The sequence below is a fragment of the Balaenoptera acutorostrata genome, chromosome 5 (genome assembly GCF_949987535.1).
Source record: "Balaenoptera acutorostrata chromosome 5, mBalAcu1.1, whole genome shotgun sequence".
NCBI lineage: Eukaryota > Metazoa > Chordata > Mammalia > Artiodactyla > Balaenopteridae > Balaenoptera > Balaenoptera acutorostrata.
In genome coordinates, this window is record NC_080068.1 from 59,499,337 (window position 1) to 59,522,029 (window position 22,693).

At 32.4% G+C, this 22,693-nt stretch overlaps 1 pseudogene; it reads left to right on the top strand.

Moving 5' to 3' along the window:
- LOC103004772 (mitotic spindle assembly checkpoint protein MAD1-like) overlaps positions 1-15,857 on the top strand; it is a 247,208-nt pseudogene extending 231,351 nt beyond the window's left edge.
- The last annotated feature ends 6,836 nt before the right edge of the window (positions 15,858-22,693 follow it).

Here is a 22,693-nt window from a genome sequence, read left to right on the forward strand (position 1 = left end):
CCACAACGCTTCACATACAGGCAAATTAGATCTGTATAGAGAAATATGGATTGTAGCATAAAACTTCAGTTTTAAAATTCTCTAACTTCATTAAATCAGATCTTTAATAATTCCTGTTCTCACATTAAGCTTTCCTTTAAATACAAATGTTCCTGAAATACTAATACATTTGGTTACAGACACTTTATTATATAACATGTGTTAATGATTTCTTTATATCAGAGAAAGGTCAAGAAATGCACTAATTACATTAGCGTAATGAGGAGATGAAAAGGGAGATGATAAAGAGACTATAAAATGCAGGCACTGACCTACAGAATGTTGCTCACATTTGCCTCTGTCTAGGAAAAACTTGAAAGTAAACCTTGTTCCCAGATATTAGTGGTGACAAGGGAAAAATATTTTTTCCAAAAAATTGAATAGGAGAGAATACTCCCAAACTCATTCTACAAGGCCAGCATCACCCTGATAGTAAAGGCAGAGAAGCACTGTACAAGAAAAGAAAACTACAGGCCAGTATCCCTGATGAATATACATCAAAGAATCTCACCAACATACTAGCAAATTGGATTTAGCGACACATTAAAAGGATCAAACACCATGATCCAGTGAGATTTATCCCTGGGATGTAAAGACGGTTCAACATAGGAAAATTAATAAATTGTGATACACCACATTAATAGAGTGAAGGATAAAAATCCTATGATTGTCTCGATAGATAGAGAAAAAGCATTTGCCAAAATTCAATGTCATTTTATGATAAAATCTTCCATAATTCTTTAACTAAGAATGCTATAACCATCTGGTAGAGTGTTAGAATTCTATATTTTTTTCTTATTGAAATAGAATATCAGAGAATGTTTCTTTGAGGAAACCTCTGGATGAGATATTCCAATTGTGGTGGAACCCACCATAGTCTCACTAATGTAGTCAGTCTGCAACCAGCTCTATCCTTAGTTACATGAGCTTAACCATGATTAAAAACCTGTGTCTCCATCCTCCAAGGCTTAAAACCTCCTATGGGAGGATTACATTTATATAAATAAGACAAAAATTAATTAAAATTCGATAAAGTATCCTTTTGATTGATTTATTGATAAAAGACATGCATAAAAAGATGGCAAATATGTAAAATATGTGATTAGAACACAAAGAGATGAAGAAATCAACTTCAGGATCACATGTTCTCAATAGACTTTGCTAATGAGATAGCATGTGAAGTTGGCCTTGAATGTATACCATGGAGTTAGAAGCAGCACTAGGTGGGTTACAGTTAACCAATAGGGAGATGGTAAGGGGATCTGTTTACTTATAGACATTAGTATACAGAAGACCCAAAGAAAAGCTTTGAGTGTGAAAGACTATATTGAAGGCAGATTATGGAGAACCTTTAAATCCAGGGGCCAATGTTTAAATTTGATTCATAAAATAATAGAAACCTAAAATACTTTCTTTAGCTAAGTTATGGACTACAATTTTTTAAAAGTATTAACTAAGTAAAAGTAATTTAAAAAAATACTATGGATCAGATACTATAATAATGCCTTTCATTTATTATTTCACCTAATCTGTGCAACAAATGTATGAACTAGGTATGATTAATACCATCATCCCTCTGGAAATGAGAAATATAGGTAAAAAAATTTAATATTTTTAAATATAACACTATAGCTGGTAAGCAATGAGGCTGAGATCTAAACCCAGAGCCCATTTTTTTCCCTGGAACCCATACTAAGATTCACTTTTTAAAGTGAAACATTTAAGAAAATAAGAGCTAGTACATTGCAACAAGACTTCTAGAACATTATTAGTATTGCTACCCTACTCTGTACATATACCTAAACTTTTTAAGGAATTTTCCATATGCCTAAACTTTCCATGTGCCAGAAACTCTTGTAATCTTTTTCTTGGACACTGTTATTATCCTTATAATAAAGAAGATATGAAGATAAATTGAAGAGCATTAAATGGAAGCAATTTCATCGGGGAGGGGATGATTATAGAATTCAAATTCATGCTATTGAAGTCTAAGCCGAAACAATTCTGTGCTAGAACTTCTTCTTGTGACAAAATATATCTTCTGGAGTCCATTTGTCTTCCTTTGAGATTGAGATGAAAAAAAAGATGCTTATGAGTCTATTTTTTTAATAAAAAAGGGATATTGGATATTATTCAACATCTATATTATAACAGATTATGTGTGTAACTACGCAATATTTTAGGAGATTTATTGAGGTGGTACTGTATATTTTTTTCTGGATATGAGCAAACCTAATTAAAAGCAGTTGTGATAACTAAAATTAGGAGGGATGAATGCTTACTATGTGTAAATGCATTATGGCAGCTATGCATGTATATTTTCTTACTCAATTTTCATAAAAATTACATATTATTTGTCATGACATATGAGAAAACTTTGGCTCAGAAATGTTCACTAATTTCCTCAAGATGACATAGCTAGAAATTGGCAGATTATAAATTTGAACACAGGTGTTTTTGTTTTAATTTCAAAATCAATACTTTTTGCAACTCAATGACAAAAAAGAGTGTTTATGTTAAATCAAAATCAAATTATATTTTAACTCTCTAATTATGCTTTCATATATAATTGATACCATTGTACATATAGTCAAAGATGTTAAAATGTAAAGTCATGTTTAGGATTTATAACCAGCATGTGTATATGGGCATTTTCATAAACATACATTTTATTGATTATTGGTAACATCTTAGTTGAAATGATCAGAAAATGAGGAATAATAATGGAGTGTACATTGAACTTCTTTTCTCTCTTTTTAAATAAAAATAATTTATTTAAACTTCTGGAGTAAAGAATCATCCCAAATCAATGATTTGAAAATATTATTTATATTTCCAATGCAACTGTCTATAACTATTTCTCTAGAGTTTTCCGTTCCTGTGGCTGCATTCTACTATATACCACAGTTTCAAGGTGGAGCTGTAAACTCAGTCCTATCACTGCCACATTGACACATACATTTCTTGCACTTGTTCAACGTTGATCTGATTTACAAGTCTGCTCTTGTAGTTGTAATTTTATAGAGAGTTCATTTAAAGTTTACTTTTATGTGAATACCTTTAATGCACTTTTTCTGTGCCTAGAATTTTTCCTTCCAAGGAGGTTCTTTTTTTTTAAGAAGGAAGTTTTACTTTATGGGTGAAATCAATTTCAGGACATTCATACATTTTCTAAGTGCAGATTTTCTTTCATTTATTGCCTGAACTTTGTTTCTCTTAATGACATAAATTTACTCCAAATACAACACAGAAGTTTCTAATACTTGATTCAGACTTTTGCAAAACATCTCGAATATGGGCTTTTAAAAAATAAATTCAGAAGGCAGTTGGTCTCAGATCCAATCTGATTCCAGGTAATTAAATGGCAACAAATAGAGGGCATGGATCCCTAGCTTTTCTCCTTAAGGAGTGGCGGTTTGCTGGATGGTTAAAGAAACAGACGAGTGTCCATCCTCACCAGCAAAACTGGCTTCTACACATGAACGACTATTTTTTTTTTTTTTTTTTTACAAAGTCACTTTAGCTCTCTGCTTCTGGGTAATCCATCTGTAAAAGAGAAATACAGTTATCTCCCACTTTCCAAAAAAGCTGTGGAGAGTGTAATTAATTAGTATATTCAAACAGATTTAGAAACTTCAAATTAAATGTAGGTATGGGGCTTCCCTGGTGGCGCAGTGGTTGAGAATCTGCCTGCCAATGCAGGGGACAAGGGTTCGAGCCCTGGTCTGGGAAGATCCCACATGCCACGGAGCAACTGGGCCCGTGAGCCACAACTACTGAGCCTGCGCGTCTGGAGCCTCTGCTCCGCAACAAGAGAGGCCGCGATAGTGAGAGGCCCGCGCACCGCGATGAAGAGTGGCCCCCGCTCGCCGCAACTAGAGAAAGCCCTCGCACAGAAACAAAGACCCAACACAGCCATAAATAAAGTAATTAATTAATTAATTAAAAAACAAAAAACAGAAAAAAAAAATGTAGGTATGAAAAAACATTGTGGCTTTCCCATAATTTCTTTAGGTATCTCAAACACAGCAAAAGCAATTTTTCCAGGCAAATTAAATTGAGTCATATTTTAAGAAGTACATGAAATGTTGGTGGTATTTACTATTTAATAACATAAATGATTAATGCTTGTGAGAAAGAGTTCCAGTTTAGGGCATTTTTTTCCACCCTTCCTCTCTCCCTTCCTCCCTCCCTTCCTTCCTTCCATTCAGCCTTCAGTCTTTCAAGGTTTGCCCTATATATTCTTGAAGTGCTTAACTTCTATGAGTCCATCGGCATATTTTCTTCATTGTTTGCAGGCAGCTGTTTGTGTGCTGGACATTTATTATTCTAATTCCCAGCTACTTGTGCTCCAATAACAGCACACCAGCTCCAGTAACAACAACCCATGTTCTGGAAACTCCAGTTTCTCTTCTTTGCAGAAACTATCTTTCTCTTGTTCTTTTATTGTGTTTGTCAGAGGGGAGCTGATATCTTCCCACATGATTTCATTTCCTCTTCATCCTGTGATGGGATGTAATTTATAAGAACCTGCCCCAAACAAAGCCAGTCTTCATATTTCATTCATTTCACCTCCAGAATACCAAGGACTGCAAACAAGTGGGGTGAATTAAAGTCCTACCTCAGAATTATTTTTAAGTGGAGCTTTTCAAAATAATCATTTCATTTTTTTTTAATTTTACATTTTTATTGAGATATAATTGACATACAATATTATATTAATTTCAGGTGTACAACATAATGATTCGATATTTGTATATATTGTGAAATGATCACCACAATGTCTAATAGCATCCATCACCATGCATAGTTACATAATTTTTTTTCTTGTCATGAGAGCTTTTAAATTTCACTCTCTTAGCAACTTTCAAGTATACAATACAGTATTGTCAACTATAGTCACCATGCTGTGCATTACATCCCCATGATTTATTTTACAGCTGGAAGTTTGTGCATTTTAACTCCCTTCACCCAATTTGCCCACCTTCCACCCCCTCCTCCACTATTTCAGTTTTAATAGTTAAATAGTAGGATTGTAATAGTTCAGTTTCCACTAGACATGTATTTCCTCTCACCACCAATACATCTGCATTGCGTATTTCCCTATCAATATAGATAAAACTACAACAGAAGCAAATGGAGCCAATATATAGAAAGAAACAAGATCGAGAGATAGCATCCCGATGGTATTCAAGTCTGTGAATCTAGGCATCGCTGCCTTTCCTGCAGCTTAGTTATCTGAGTTACTAAGTCCCAACCACACAGACCTGTATGTATGTATGTATGTATAGGGTTTCTGTGACTTACAAGAAAAGAGTACAGTACTGGCAAATACACTATGCCTCTGAGCAACAAATCATAAAATAGAGTGAACATAAAGATATTTATGACAGAAAAGTCAACTATCCTATTTTCCCTTTTTTTTTTAATACTTGAATATCTATATCTGAACATATGGACTGAAACGTGCTAAGCTCAACTCAAGGCAACTCATAAATAAGGCCTGGATTGTCTGTAGTATTCATAATGGATGAAAGTATCTGAGGAAGAATAAAGAATTACCATGGAAATAGGCAAATTGTACACTGGCAATTTAGCTAAATTCAGTCATGTAATCAATCCACATGCCTAAGGTAAGATTAAAACACAATGACAGAATACTTTGAACTAGTTTTCAAACACTTTTTCCCCTTTTATTCTGAATACTCTATAATCTATTAATGATTCAGCTATTATAGGATTAGATCTAAATCTCGTATTTGATTAACTTTCTCCCTTTCAGACTATGCAGGTTTGTTCTACTTCTCATGGGTTTGATAGAAAAGAAACTTAACATTCTTGAGGAGACTAATTAATTTTAATAGAAGGATACTTTTTGAAATGAGCACACTTTCTGCACATCAGCAAATGCATACTTCAGTTTATGGCAGTTTTAGCAGATTCTCAGTACAAATGTTGCACAATACACTTCCTGTCGTTAAATGATGTTTTAGGCATCTGTCATCAGGAATGTATCCAAGAAAAATTGTTCAGTGGCTGGTGTGATGGTAAAAGAACCAAGGTTCCAGAGCTCTTATTCTGGTGATGGCAACGATTATTGTTGAATATTTCTGACACTTTGGCATGATAAAATTTCTCTTCTAATCACTAGCAAGTAAAGACAAAGATGAAAATAAAGTAAATATAGCTATTCCTGATGTTAGCTACTCTCTGATATCTGGGAAAATCTGAAATTGTTTGCTGATATTTGTTATATTAGCTGGTGTCACAGGTGGGCATTTAGGACAAGAGCTTAAGATTACCAAAAAAATTAAAGGTTAGGAAATCAATACAGCCTTGCCTTTAATCTTTCACCATGCTATTTCTCCAATAGCACTTTGGCTATAAAACCAGTCCAAGATGCTTTTACATCTAGTAATTACAGAAATAGAGTTTACATATATCAACCTGGCTGCTGCCTTACTCAAGTATTATTTATGTAAACATTTACACAGGTCTTGCTGAATATCACATACTCTAAGGTAAAAGCATCTTTACTTTCTTGGGTGAGTTATGGTTAATTGGATGAAGAAAAGAATGATAAACTCAAAATTTGCAGAAAAAGACTCCAGCCTAGAATATTTTTGCCCAGGCCAAGTATCAGTAGGCTTCCATTTGAGATTCCTATTGGGCTTTTGACTGGAAGATTGTTTCAGAGAAGAAAATCACCTTCCTTACTAGTTATCAACATTAATTATCTCCTTTTCTCTGATTAAGTAAATGACACCAGTAGTCATTCATCCAGGTAAAAAATATAAGATATTATTTTAAAAGGTAAACGTTATAGGTCATATAAATTGGAATCAACTAGAGTTCTCCAATTTTCTTCACCCACACATGCCATCCCCTCATCAGCCAGCAACCACATTAGCTCTATTTCAAAAATAGCTTCCAAATGTATCCACACTGTAACATCATTACCATCACCGCCAGAGTTCAAGGCAACAACCTTTTCTTTGACTATTGTATAACCTCCCACATGACCTCTATGCACCTACTTTTGTCTTCTCCTAACCGTTTATCAAATAGGTGGTCTTTCCCCAAGGGAAATTAGATCTTGCATGCCCCCGTTTAAACTCTCTTGTTAGTTCCTCACGCCATTTAGAAGAAAATCTAAATTCTTAACCGTAGCACACAAGGTACTATGTGATCATCAGCTGCCTATTTTATTTTCTCTCTTCCCCACTAAATTCCAGTCACAATGGCCTTCTTATTTTTCTTCCTAAATTCACCAGTAGTTTTGCTGCCGTGGTACCTTTTTTTGCTGCTGCCACTGCCTAAAATTGTCTCCATTGGCTCTTTAAAAAAGCTGATATCTTAAGGTCTCAGGCCTGTGCCATCTTGTCCGCGAGGTTTTTCCTTCTCACTCAGATGCCCCCCTCTCAGGACATCTTTTTTGTTTGTTTGTTTCTAGGTGCTTATCAGTAACAGAATGGATACTGTTAATTTATTTTCTTATTTGTCCAAAATGTAAGGCCTGTACAGCAAATTACCGCAGCTCACTGCCTATATCAATGTCTTGAAAATAGAAGATACTCCATAAATATTCCTTGAACATTTATTTGCCAGAATAGGTACAGTTATTTTTTCCTTATACGTGATTTCTTATTTCAAGTTCCACTGTTACTACCAAATTTGCCCCTCCCAACATCAATGAAAATTGTGATTGAAAAGGATACTACAAATCAATAATGAAAAAACAGTTAACTCAATTTAAAAATGGGCAAGTTGTTAAACAGAAATTTTCTCTGAAGAAGATATACAAGTGAACAATAAGCACATGAAAACATATTCAACATCATTACTCATTAGAGGAATGCAAATCAAAACCACAGTGAGATACCATTTCACACACACTAGGATGGCTATAATCAAAAAGATATATAATAACAAATGTTGGCAAGGATGCTGAGAAATTGGAACACTCCTATATTGGTATTGGCAAAGTAACATGCCGTAGCCACAATGGAAAACAATTTTTCCTCACAGTGTTAAACAGAGTTACCATATGATTCAGCAATTCCACTCTTACATATACACTAAAAAGAAATGAAAACATATTTCTACACAAAATGTTGTATATATGTATTCAAAGCAGCATTATTCATAGTAGCCAAAAACTGGAAACAAAACATGAAATGATGAATGGATGAACAAAAATAATATATACTTATGATAGAATATTGTTTAGCATTACAAAGGAATGAGGTCCTGATACATAATAATATGAAATTTGAAACCATTATTTAATGAAAGAAGCCAGTTATTGCATGAGTCTGCTTATTTAAAATGTGCAGAATAGACAAATTAAAAAAAACCGGAAAACAGATTAGTGGTTTCCAGGGGCTAGGGGGAAGGGGAAATGGGTAGTGACTGCTAATGGTATGAAATTTCTTTTTGTGGTGATAAAAATCTTCAAAAATCAGATAGAAGTGATGTTTGTACAACGTTGTGAATATACTAAAAACCACTGAATTGTGCTTTAAAAGGATGAATTGTGTAGTATGTCAATTATATATCAATAATGCTATAAGTAATAAATTTGTTTTAAAAAAGTAAAAATACAAATGAAAAATGTAATGTCCATTTTGTTTCTTTTCAGTGTAGCTAAATCAATCTGATAATTTAAATAAAACTGAAAGTTAAAGCAATACACAAAATAAGCTAAGATCCTTACTAAATTATATAGTGAACAAAAGATTCAAAGGAAAATTTAAAAAACTTTGCAAACATTCCATTTACAAAAGATTTCAGAGCTATCATAGCTAACCAGATTCCAAGGTCTCTATGCTAGTCCCTTTATTATCTCATAAATTAGCTAACTATATGGCAACTCCAAAAGCCTGCAACTCTACTTGAATTCCTTGGTTTATTGGATCCGGATGAACTTTTTCTCATTCTTCAGAAACACTTAAGTTCTTGACATACTGGCCCTTCCAGGTCAGTCAAAAAAACAAACAAAACAAACAAAAATAAAAAAACTGTTCTACTTCTACCAAGGATCCTCCTACAAATCGCTCCTTCCTGTCTAAGACAATTAAGGGAATTTTCATGATTTCTAAAAGACTAGTACTGTCTGAGCAAATGAAGACCTCACCATTAAGGCAATATCCTCTGTAATCATAATGATAAGTGATTAAAAATTATATAATAGTATTTGCTGTATGCTTATTTTGAGTTTTGGAATATTCTAAATAGTCTACTTGTATTTTTTTTTTCACTTAATTTTCGAAAGAACTCAATGAGTTAGGCACTGTTATAATTTCTCTTTAAAAAATTTAGTAAGAGGCACAAATTTAAAAAATTCCCCAAGGTCACACAATTAGTAAATGACAGAACAAGTGTGTGAACTCATAGCATGTAACTCATAGCATGATGCTATTATACTTCCCATGTGCGTATAACCAATAATTTTTTGTGTGATAAATACAATATCCATTCAATGAGGATTGTATACGTTGGTTAGACATGGGATAAGGCCTTCATTTTACCCACTAAGTCTGGATGCTTCCCTTTTGTTGGCCAAAATGTGTCTTTTGCTTTACTGACTCCAATGTCTCAACAAAACAAGAGATGCTAAGATCAGGTATTAGATTTGGAGAAATTATTTAAAACTAGCATGATTCTTAGCAAGTCATTCTCCATATAGAATCACCTAGACTCTTGCTACAAGTTAACAAAAATTAGGACATCATGAATAAAAAGGGACATGGAGTAGTCCATGTATAAAGATAAAGACAAAAGTGTTTCCCCATGTACAATCCATTGTATGACTACTATAAATGATATTGGTAATACATTTAAAAACCTGGGTGTATCCCTTATACATACTTGAGAAACTGTTTGCAATTAGGAAAGTGGATTACTTGTGCTTGATTAAAATTTTTTGAATATATTTTTCAGCTCCCATTTCTTAAAGGACACTAAATTTTACACTTATTTGGAATCCCATTTGTTTGTTTAAAGTAACATTGTCTTACGGACTCTGATAACTGTACCATCTCCATTCTGACAGACTTCTCTTTATGGTATGTGGTAGAATAAAATATATCTCTTTTGCCCTTTGTACAAAAATGCACCTTTCCAGTTCAAAAATATTTAAAAATTAAATTATGCGTATAAGTATTCCAGTTTATAAAATTTGATGTAGGGAATACAACAGCTTTTGTAAAGACCATAGGATTAAGTGTTGGTCTGTTTCTTAGAATAGATCAATGTCTGGAATTAAGAATGTAAGTAAATTAAACTATAAATCATACTCTGGAATTGGAAAGAACTTAGAAATCATAGTGTCAGTATAATTTGATAACCTAAAGCATGCATTTAATTTCTAATAAACTCTTTTTGAGTGTTTTATAACAAGTTGTATTGATCACATTAAATCACAAAAAAAATATAGTTCCTCATAGATCAGGTAAAGTACTAAACTTATTACTTATGATAAAATTAAAATGGACTAAAGTTTACTGCAATAAGAAGAAAAATTTTCTAGGAAGTTGGTGACATGTACATAAGATTTACCTACGAATATGCAGAATACAAACAAAGTTAGTAGCTTTTTAAAAGTGAATATCTTAAGTCTGAGATATTTAATTTTAATGGTTAAGTTTTCTAGTTATATTTTACAAAAAATTAAATTTGTTTTATAATGGATTGGAATAGACAAAATTCAACCTTATGCTTTTAAGCAGTAAATTAGACATCATTATAGATTTTTCATTTTATGTTTGCCTGAAAGATAATTATAATTTAGGATGGTTTATTATAGGAACCAGATTAAAAGTAAAAAAATTAGTTGATATAATTTAGAGATACTGGGGCACTTAACAGAATTCTATTTGGTATATTAAATTATTTTAAAATAATATTTTTGTCCTTTATTAGAGGAATCTATTCCAGAAACAAATTCCGATTCACTGCATTTCACTTTCCTACTATCATAGAAAATGTCTAATTGTTTCAAGCATGTAATAACTTCTCAATAATAAAAAGAAATCATTTTTATGGAACACTAACACATTGATCTAAGAGTACTTTCACTTCTTTAGAGTTTCTTGTGTACTCCTCTTTTACTAACTCTGTGACAGGTTCCTATCTGCTAAATCAACTCCCGGATGGGCAGAGAAAACATAAGGAATCTGTTGAGAGACACCTTGTCTCAATGTCAGTGTGGTGCACACCATTAATTTGATAGGGAAGGTGTCTTGCCCTTTTTACTCTGATAAGTTTCAGAGTGTCAGTGACATACATCATAGTTTTCCATTAGAGAGACCAAAAGAAAGAAAGGCTACAGATTAGAGATTTAGATTTTATCCCATAGATTGTCGACAGTGCTTGAGTGTCCTTAAGATACATAAATTATTTGGCTTGCCTTTAAACTAGACATTCTTAAGGCTTCATTGATGAAATTAATAGTCAGGGTATTAAAAAAAAACCCAATAATATTTTTGGAAAAATCTCTTTACCTTTAGTTTCTATTGCAGGAAATAGAAAAAAAAAAAAAGAAAGAAAAACAATAAAGAACTACCCAAAAGCATTTAATAAACAATCAGATAACTGCAGTAGGACTCTACTGAATAGTTACATTTTGTTATACATTTCATTGTTATTAATTTAGAAGACACTTCCAAAAAGAAAAAAAAAAATCAAACTTAAGTATAATTTCATCCCTCAGTGAGAACGATTGTAAATCACATTCTGGTTTGTAATCTTTGAATGTTAATACAATAATAATGTTTTTTAATGTGGTATTTATCATACTGTATTCTAATTTTTAAGCAATTTTTATTGTAACAATAGAGATGAGATTCTCCATGTTGGGGATCCCTTTTCGTGAATTTTTAAATCTCCTATATCTATTACCGTATCTGGAACACTACGCTAAGTATATATTTCATAAAAAATATGAAAAAATAATAAGTAGATTTTGTCCACTTATCAGGCTTTAACTAATATTTATACTCATATGACTCACAAATTTAAGTTTTCAGGTTTGTTTTATCACCATAACTTCAAGATCGTATTCCCACTGTCAGTTCATTATGAATACAATTTGTAGCAAATTCAAATTCAACAGGTCAAAATCCAAGTTTACCTATTTAAAAAATAAGATATATTTTATATATTGTCATGGCCAACTATTTACCTTGTCTAAGTGAAAAATCTGAAAATGTATCTCTGATTCCATCATTTTCCATTCAGTCTTCTAAGACAATAAATATTCTTCAGTGATAACTCTGCAATCTGTATTACTCTCCATGACCAATATTATGTCATTAGTTTCAACTCTACTTCTCTTTTGTCTAGATCGTTATAATGATACAGATACATTTCCTCATTTCTGTTCTCTCCCATCTTAAATCCCTCCTCTGCAATTCTCACTGCTTTCATAATATAGGCATATTATGGGCATAGCTAAATACTATATTTCCCCTCACCTCACACTTGCTGCATGACTGGTTCTATGTGAGCAGTTGTGCTCATAGAATATGAAAGGAAATGGTGTACTTCAGTCTTTGAACTAGACTCTTAAAAGGTCACACTTGATCTTCTATTTCTTCTTTCTCTGTCTTATTCACAATACCGGAAAGGACGAAATGCAAGATTTTAGAGAGATCATATTGGTCCCCAGATCCTTGTGTCATCAATTTCAGTGGGATGTCTGGGGTGGGGGTGGAGAGCATCTGATCCTCGTTTGGACAGTGCCATGAGTGAGCAATAATTTTTATTGAGTAAAGCCATTGAGAACTGTAACTTCACCTGTTATGGCAACATAATTTAGAGTATCTTGACAGAAACTGGTATTAGAATAAGGGTGCTATTTTGACCAAAAACTGAAATGCTTAGCATTAGCTTAGCATTTAGGAAGTGGGTCCCTAGGAAATGAACACCAGAGGCTAGAAATTTTGTGATCCATGTTATACAGTGGCAAAACATTAGTTACAATTGTCATCTACAATAATTTTAGAAGCAGAAAAATGTGCTTGCTTGCCTGACAGCTCTAAGAAAAGAGTTAGAAAATAAAACTTCCAAGTAGTGTGTGCTGGCTACTAATGATTGTTTTGGCAAGATGTTGCTAAAGGTGGATAGGCTCAAAATGGTTTGACTGGTTAGAAAGAGTTCACAAGTTTAATACCTGGCAGGACTAGAAAAGTTTCTCTTCTCTACAGCAGGAAATAGAATTGAAGAGAGTTTTTTTAGTAACAAAGATCCAGTAAAAGTTAACAGTTGAATAAGTGACCTGGAGTAAGATTTTAATTCAATTTGACTTTCCAGTGTACACTATCACCCAAAGCTACAGACACAGTGAAATATTTGCTCTTCTGAAATCTATTTTATGATTTCATGCCTTCATGTATTATTTTTCTGTAAAATCTCTTTTGTCCTCTTTTTCCAAGTGGATAAAATTTGAGTCATCCTCCATAAACAAACTTGTGTCATGTCAAATATAATGCCTTTTATTCTTTGTTTGATTATCAAACACCTGATGTAGGAACCATATATTTCCTGTTCTCTATTGTGCCCAACTTTCCCTCCTGACCGAGAATTAGACACTTCACAGCTATTTTGCAGAGTGATTTTCTCCTTGAGGATTACATACCACAGCCGTCAGCTCTTTGTGACTAAGCGTCTACCCCAAATTGGGCTTACTGTAACATCTCCTCAACAAAGGTGGAAATCTCACTAACAGAAATTAAATTTTGACCTAATTTTCTTTGTATCATTTTCCTTCTTTATTTTCTTTCATTCTACTCTTTCTACCTTTTTTACTCTTTCCCGTGTATTTTCATTAAATGTGAATGAGTATATACAATATTTCAGGTACTAAGCTAGGTAATGTAGACTTGAGTTTGAATATAATGAGATACTCCTAGATAAGAAGAGTCTATGGACAGAGACTGAAGGTTCTGAAATTATTTTGGTGGGATTTGGACAAGGCCTATTTAAATATATTTTTATTTTTATTATTATCTCTAAATAGGAACTTTGTGACACATCTACCTGTAAAATTAGATCCATCTTCCATTGTGGCATTACTAGTTAATGCATTTGCAAATTAATTATTTTCTAATAAGGTAACATGTATAGTTCTCTAAATCTCATTGCGCTAGGAAAATGACTGATTCCTATTCTGGCTTTTTTTAAAAAATAAATATTGGATGTTTTATATTTCTAAAGGTTAAGTGATTTTTGTGTGTGTGTTGGTAAACATATTGTAATTCTATGTTACAAAAAATTTTTAAAGTGTATAAAATTGATGGTTTTCAAATAGATTTTAAATTAGACTTCTTGAAATAATATTAGTTTCTAAATACCACTACCCAATATACAGAAGAATCAGGCTCTTAAAGAAATTGATAATTCCAGGGAGAGGGCAGAAAAAGTTCACAGATAAGTTTGGAGTATCTTTTTGTGGCAAAAATAAAAACTAAATAGAGAAATCCTCAGAAAATGATGGAGATGTATCAAAAATTCAAAGGAGCTAGAGTGAATGGGCTTACATTGACTAAACTGGGATAATATGGGAATGAACATAAATAGTTATAGCAATGGATTTTAATCCAATAAGATTCTTTGTCTATCATATACATTTTTTTTAAAATAGGAGAGAAGGAAATATTTCCCTTACAGCAGAATATTAACTAATAACCGTAAAAGGACAATCATTATCTTGCAACAATTATGGTAATGACAGATTATGGAAAAATGGATATTAAAACTAACAACCAAAATTTTGGTGGTTTACAGGGTATTTACATTGTCTCAAATTATAACCCCATTCCTATTACTTAGTTATTCCTCAACTAAGCAGTTTCTATAGAGAGAGAAATCTGGAGGATGCTATTTAAACAAGTGATCAAAATTTACTTCACCAATATGGGACAGACCTATATTATATGCCTCTCGCTATGTTGCACTAAAGAAGGAGCACTTCTATAGCATTACTGTCCAAAATGTATATCCTGAATGAAATGATAAGGAATAAACAGACATACCAAAACTGAGGGATGTTATACAAATAAATGGTCCACAGTCTTAAAAATATGAAAGTTCTGAAAGACAAAACATAACTGATAAATCAATTAAGATTAAAGCAGATAAAAGAAAAGTGAAAAGTAAATTTGGTGTGTGATCTTGGATGAGAAACATTCTAAGAGGGAAATTTTGGGCAAAATTGGCAAAATGTGAGTAAAGTTATATTTTGGATTATAGTATTACATCAATATAAAATTTTCTGCTCTGATAGTTTTATTATAATTATATAAATAATGTTTTTATCTTAAATATATACTGAGGTATTTAGGAGAAAGGTGTCATGATGCTCTCAAGTTATTCTCAAGTGGTTCTAAAAATGGTAAAATGGTAAAAATACACATATATGTGGTTCTATGTTTACATATCTATGTATACATGCACACATATGTATAAAAGAGAGAAAGAGAGATAGATTGAGAATAACTCACATGTAGCAAAATATTAGAATAGGCGCATCTCAATGAAGATTACCAGGAGTTTTTTGTACTATGCTTGCAACTTTTCTCTAAGTTTAAACTTGTTTCAAAATTTTTAAAAATTTTTAAAACTTTAATTATTTCTCTTTTTAGTTTCAAGGTGTTATCGTTTTGAGACTCAACTGATGCACTTTGAGGATGACAGAAGAAAAGCAAGGGGTTTATGAATTCAATAACAACAACAAAAACAACAACTACAAAGAAGAATAACACTTTAAGTAAACAATTGGTAGTATTTAAGATAAATACTCTCGGTTGTCTGGTCACTTTTATTAAATACCCTACTCATTTTTGATGCACATAGAGACAAGTTAGTGAAAAGGGATTAAGTTAGTGAAAAGGGATTAATATTAGTAGTAATAATAAAAATAAGGTTTTGTGTAGCAGCAGGAGTGGAATTCAGTGAGATAGAAGGATGTGTCTCTCAGGATTTCCAGAACACCTTTCCAAAGTACAACTTGCCTAGAGGAAATAATATCATACTAAAATTTGCTAGAATGTCATTAATGAGAGCTGTACACATTTCAGTCCAAACTGACTTTAATATTTCATCTACACACCCCAAAACTGGCTCTCTGGCATTATCATCAGAGGGGAGCTTGTCTTCATGCACATGAAAATGAGGAAAGCTAATTACAAATCTTGAGACTGTAGGAAAAGAAGAACTAGAAAGACTTTTACAACTAAATAACAATTTCCAATGTTATTTCAAACTATCCAGATTCATAGTGCAAAAATAGATTTGATTAATTTCTTTAACAGACTCTCAAAGTAACTCTAAATCAAACATTAATACCCATGGTTTTAGTATGCACTAGTAATTGCTAAGAACTGGAAATTAATGTTATCATTTTTTTTCTAATTACAACATTAATTTCTCTATCATAGTTATATATATTTTTAATTAATCATCTAATCAACAAATGTGAGTGGATACTCTCTTCATAATTATAAACAATAATATTTACATACTAAGTAAAATATAGATGTATTGATTACAATTGCTTCTATATGATACAAAGATATAGAATTAATGTCAGATAGTTGCATTAAATATTGATTAAAATATGAATAATGTTCAGCTATAAAATGCATGTTTCATTCTTCACTGAAGTGCTATATATGTTTTCTCCATGTATGATTAAAATTATATCTCCATATCTGTCATAAAATAGATTTTATTTGTTCCAAATTTTGACAATGTACGACAATATATGACAGCTTGCTTAACTGTCTATTCATTTGAAAACTCAAGTTAGAAAAAAACCCATTGTGTCTTCCTTTGTTTATTGTTGAAAACTATAAAAAGGGTAACCTAAAGAAGAAAATAACTGATAATAAACCATGTTTATTGTTTTAAATATGCTTTATAAACAATATTCGTATCCTTTATATAAACTATGGCTTTATTCTATTCCAGGTAAAAGTATCAAACAGCCCTTAAAATATTTTTTAGCTAAAATGTTCTCTACATTCTGGCCTATGTTTGAAAAAACAAAAATAAGTAAAAAAAATTAATCAATGAATATATATACTAAAATTCTCAAGCAAAATGTAAAGGATAAAAATGATTGTCAATTTCAGTAAAAAAATTTTATTATATGCCAATCTCTCTCTCTTTTAATGTATGTGTTTTCATTTTCATGATTCAGAAATTAGTGTTCACTGAACTACAATTGCCCACATAAAGTAATAAACTGAGGTGGAAAATTGACAATCATCAGGCTAATTAAATTAATTAAATTGGATACCTCAATATTCTCTCCTCATTCATATTAAGTAGTATCTGAATTATTCAACTGATTGTCAGCATTAGTCAAGTCATTGAGGGAAACTTGATTCTGACAACCTAACGCAAAATATCCCACATGTGATGTGGACATACTCAATTTCACTCCATGAAAACACCCTGTTCTATTTTCTGATACAATGTTAGGTACAGAACCTGATCAGCAAGTGCTTGAGCACTGCAAAGTTAAGCTCACAGTACTTTTTTGTCATATGAATGATGGGTAATGCCTAACACCAGCTGTCTTTTCAGCTGTGACCTGCCATCTAGCCTGTCAAATGGCTCAATCAAAAAATCAGTATGATGTGCTGTTCCCTTCACTGAGAGAAAAATGCCTCAAGTCACGAAATTTTGTAATCTCCTCTGGTGGTTCACATAAAGCTGTTTTCATACAGTATTTTCTTCTTCTCTTATTCATTTTAACTAATGGCAGATTTATATGAGGCTCCTTTTGATAGTCACTTGACACTTTTTGCAGTTTTCTTTACATATTTATTAGCAGACTCATTATATTATTTTCCAGATGGCACTGAATTATCAAAGGGTCCTGTTTCTTACTGAGCCTAAATTGTTTGGTTGTTCTATTTAGTTCTAGTATTCAGGTCTAGGAGATATGTAAATCAAAACAAAACACTTTGGTTTCTTGTTAATTTCAACTCCGAGACAACTCTGTAAAAATAAATGTAAAATCTCAAAATTGGGAGAATGAGATCCTCAACTTACTGGGGTAGCTAAGATGACCATGTCACAGATACTATGCTGTGTAAATAACTTATTTTTTCAGGAACCTCATAAACAGATATGTATTTCCTCTGCCACTTACTTTCATACTAAAACATTTTAGGCAGTTCATCAGCAGAATGAAAAATGAATGAATGTTATATTTTTCTGCTGTTACATGCTAATGTTATAAACCAGGAAAACTTCTGTATTGATAGGGACATTGAAAGTTAGGAGACCATTACATTTATGTGACAAACTGAAACAGAACTGAATATTTAGAATTGAACTACTGAATTATATGAGTAAAGGGATCCAATTCAAGTGAAATTTCTCTAACACCTTTACAGTAGAAGCTGATTCAGATCACTGGTTATCAAATTCCTGTGCTTATGGAACTTGTTAAAAAATTTTTCAAGAAAGAATTTTTGGCTCCCTTATCCAGAGATGTGGGTTCTATAGGTGTGGTTTCACCAATGTTTCTCTTTTCTCTTTTCCAGAGACAGGAGATTTATACTTTTTACCCACTTAAAGTTATGTGATATGATGACTGGTTCTAACCAACCAGATGTGACAACGGTGGCACCCAGGGCTAAAATATTTACTTAAAAGTGATTTGTTCTCCTCTCACATTAAGCTGGGGCAGAGGTCTCCCCTCTTATGATGACCATATGAAACATGTTAGATGTGTAAAATAATCTTTCTTTTTCCAAGCAACTGTGATTTGGGCATTGTGTGTTAATACAGAATAACTTTGTCTCTCCTAATAGCAGACTAGAAGTAGAATTGGACTACAAGTCAGAATTTTTAAAAGTCTCCCAAGTTACACATTATGCATGTAATTTATGGATCACATTTTAAGAAATATTATTGGTTTAGACCACCCCTTTGCAACTTTAACATTTTTTCCACTATGATATATGATCATAGTGGAAATCTGATAACTTGAAATGTAATTGCCACTGTTCTTAATTAGGTTTTGCTGTAAACATCTTAGAGAAATCTCACTTGAAATATCAGGCCAGATCTCTTTATTCATTTCATTCAAGAAATTTATTCAAAATGTTCAGTTGTGTTTTAGTTTTAGTTTTTCACATGAATAAAATGGTCTCAACTTTTTAAAAAAGACCTTATTTTATTTTATTCTTTTAAAGACTATTTTTCAGAGAAATTTTAGATTTACTACAAAATTGAGAAGGAGGTACAGAGATTTATCATTTACTACAAAATTGAGAGGGAAGTACAGATATTCATCATAAACTACCTGCCCCAACACATGCGTGACCTCCCCCATATTTAACATTACTTGCCAGAATGGTAAATTTTTACCAAGGATGAAGCTATATCAATGCATCCTAATAACCCAAAGTCCATAGTGCACCTTAGGGTTCATTCTTGCATTGTATATTCTGTAGCTTTGAACAAATGTATAATGACATATATCTACCTTTAGAATATACAAAGTATTTTCACTGCTCTAAAAATCCTCTCTGCTCTGCCTATTCATCTCTATGCCCCACTCCGCCACCAGCAAATACTTATCTTTTTATTATCTCCATAGTTTTGCCTTTTCCAGAATGTCTTATTGTTGGAATCACACAGTATGTAGCCTTTTCAGATTGACTTCTTTCACTTAGTATTATGCATTTAAGCTTCCTCTATGTCTTTTCATGGCTTGGTAGCACATTTCTTTTCAGTGCTGAATAATATTCTATTGTCTGGATGACCCACCGTTTATTTATCTGTTCACTTCCTGAAGGACATCTTGGTTGCTTTCAAGTTTTGGCAATTATGAATAAAACTTCTATGTGCATAGTTTTATGTAGACATAACTTTTCAACTCTTGTAGGTAAATACTAAGCAGTGTGATTGCTGGACCTTATGTTAAGAGTATATTTAGTTTTGTAAGAAACTGCCCAACTGTGGCATTATATTATTATTTTGCATTTCCACCAGCAATGAATAAGAGTTCCTGTTTCTCCATATCCTGGCCAGCATTTAATATTGTCAGTGATCTGGCCATTCTAATAGATGTGCAGTGTTATCTCACTGTTGTCATAATTTACATTTTCCCAATGATATATTATGTGGAAAAATTTTTCATATGCTTAACATTTTCTCCCAGTAAGTGGCTTTTCTTCTCATTCTCTTGATAATGTTATTCTCAAAGCAGAAGTCTTTAATTTTATTGAAGTCCAAATTATCAATTACGTCTTTCATTGATCGTGTCTTTGTTGTTGTATCTAAAAAGGCATCACCAGTCTCTTAGCTTTTCAATGTTCTTGGCAATCTAGAACAGAAGTCAAAATATATTCCTTTCCCAGTAGACACACTCATTAATTTATACATAGACTTTGCTCACGCAATAATTACACATGCTTTTTGAAGCACTAAATATGTGATAAACCCTGATATAATCTATGTGGAAATAATAGTGAACAGAGAAATTCACATGTCAAAGATTTGCTTGTTTTAGGGTTCAGATTCAGAGGTAAATTAAAGCCCTTTCTCAGATTTGTTCTAAAGTACATTACCAGTTAAAACTTAATGGTCCTGGACAATTAGATACTTTTTCATTTTATTTGATATATGGGACTAATGATTTAGTGGCATGGCCCGGAACAAAGTATCTCTTCTTTTTTTAGTTGTTCTCATTTCATTCTCATTGAATGATACATTAGTGGCCTGAAGGAGAAATTTAATTCCCAAGAATCTTCTGTATTTCTAGCAGCAAATTTACCCTTTTACAGTTGGGAGAATATTAAGACTAGATTTGTTATTGCTATTCTAGAAAAAAAAAACAACAACAAAACACTTTTTAAGAGCCTTAAAGAAAAGTAGCAAAGGTAGCCTGGAATTTAATATTTGTCTTGGTTAATTTGTAGATTATTTTTATAACAGACTGGGATAAACCAGATATGATTGCTCTTTGAACATATGTAGAGGAAATTACACACTTTCTAGTATTTTCAGCCTCAAATCATTTGCTTTTCAACTCCTGATAAATGTCCACCCGGGAACAAGAATACTTTTGGTAAGCAGTTTTTCTGGTTTTTCTGGCCATCTGGTTCTCTTAGTTTCTATCTTTCTATTAAATCAACATAAAGCCATATTACCTGAACCATATTATATAATTTCCAAAGTATGGGATCTAACCAAACTCCTTTATAATATATAGCCATCATTTTAATAAGTAATAAGTACATGAAATTCCTCAATTTCTTTTTTCTTTACATCACTAGCACAAGGATATAAATAACCTTATGAGATGCTTTTCTGCTCTCCCAGAGTAACTGACTACTTTATTAATTACCATGGAAGCAGCTATGAGCTGATGCCACCCTGCATTTATCTTAGGGGTCTACTAATACTTCATTCTATCTCCCGAGGGACATACAATTTCATAAGAAAAAATGAAATTTTATTTTATACTAAAACTTCTGCAGGGAGATAAGGACATACATTCATTCACTCATTCATTCAGTAAATATTTACTAAATCTCCTTCACGTGCTAGGATACAAGAATAAACAGAATAGGCTAGATGCTTTCATGAAGAAGATATTTTTATGAGGGAAGATAGACAATAACAATAAAAATCAATCAACATTATATCACAACATGATAATGTGAAAAAATAAAGCGAAATGAGAAAAGTCACAATGGGTGGTGAAATTTGATTTAGGACTGTCAAGGAAGTCTGCCTTGATATTGAGCAGAGAGCTGAAGGTAGTGATAAGCAAGCCTTGTGGATATCTGGGATAGAGGATACAGATGCTACAATGGGCTTCAATTGTGAGTGTACTTGGAACATTTAGAAAATTGTAATGGCTGTAGTGTGGCTAGAACAGAATAAACTATTGTGGAGAATGGTAAGATGTGAGATCAGAAAGGTAGTCAGAGGTAAAATCATTTATTAACTTTTAAGGCATATTAAGTATCTTGAATTTTACTCATTTTAAGAGGCAAAGCCATTCGAACTTTTAGTTTGAGGAGTGAATACGGATGCAATTTAGAACAATAGTAAAATTCCTTTTAAGATAACAATGACTTTTTCATGAGGTTTTGTTTGTTTTGGGGTGTGTTTTTGTTTTTGTTTTTGTTTTAATTCCCCATGTGCTCCATTTCTCCACTGGATTTTATTCCACAGAGGTTCTACAATTCCTTTTTACTGACCCCCAAAATTCCATGCTGTTATAGTTCATATTTCCCACCAGTACAATAACAGCCTTGAATTATGGTCATAAAAATTATTTTATTCTTCAAGATTAACTTTTGGTTGTTTCACTGAATCTCCTCCCTCCTTCTAAGCATTTTATCACATTATTTCTTTCCAAAAACAAAATGCAAACCAAAACAAATGGATCAGTTAAAAATGGTGTTTTTCTGTTGGAGGGAGTTGTGGTTTAGAGAATAAGATTCCTTTTATATTTTTATGCTCCTCTCTGCCCCATTTTCTTAGGAAAATTTCCTTAACTTTCCAATAGCTTAATGTTCCTATGGGGCTTAAGTATTTTTATCCTTAGCCTTTTAATAACTTTGGGGAAGTGAGATGAAATGAATTGAAATGATTACTGAACTGCTAGCACTTAATA